This window comes from Carlito syrichta, unplaced genomic scaffold (genome assembly GCF_000164805.1).
Source record: "Carlito syrichta isolate Samal-C Ts95f unplaced genomic scaffold, Tarsius_syrichta-2.0.1 Scaffold114289, whole genome shotgun sequence".
NCBI lineage: Eukaryota > Metazoa > Chordata > Mammalia > Primates > Tarsiidae > Carlito > Carlito syrichta.
The window spans coordinates 37,636-38,142 of NW_007058385.1; positions in this window are offsets into that span (position 1 = coordinate 37,636).

The following is a 507-nucleotide window of genomic DNA, read 5'->3' on the forward strand; positions in this document are numbered from 1 at the left end:
GTTGCACTAGTTTACACTCCCACCAACAGTGTAGAAGTGTTCCCTTTTCGTCACACCCTCACCAGCAACTGTTATTTTTTGAGTTGTTGATAATTGCCATTCTGACTGGAGTTAGGTGGTATCTTAGCGTGGCTTTGATTTGCATCTCCCTGATGATTAATGAGGTTGAACATTTCTTCATGGGTTTGTTGGCTGCTCGGATGTCCTCTTTTGTGAAGTGTCTGTTCATATCTTTTGCCCATTTTATAATGGGGTTGTTTGTTTTTTTCTTTTCAGCACATTTGAGCTCCTTGTAGATCAGGATGTTAAGCCTTTGTCAGACCTGGTGTTGGAAAATATTTTTTCCCAATCTGTAGGCTGTCTCCCTGCTCTCTTGATGGTTTCTTTGGCTTTGCAGAAGCTTGCCAGTTTAATAAGGTCCCACTTGTCTATCTACTCTCTTATGACCTGTGGGTTTCGGGTTTTGTTCAGGAATTGGAAGCCAGTTCCGATTTCCATGAGGGTATT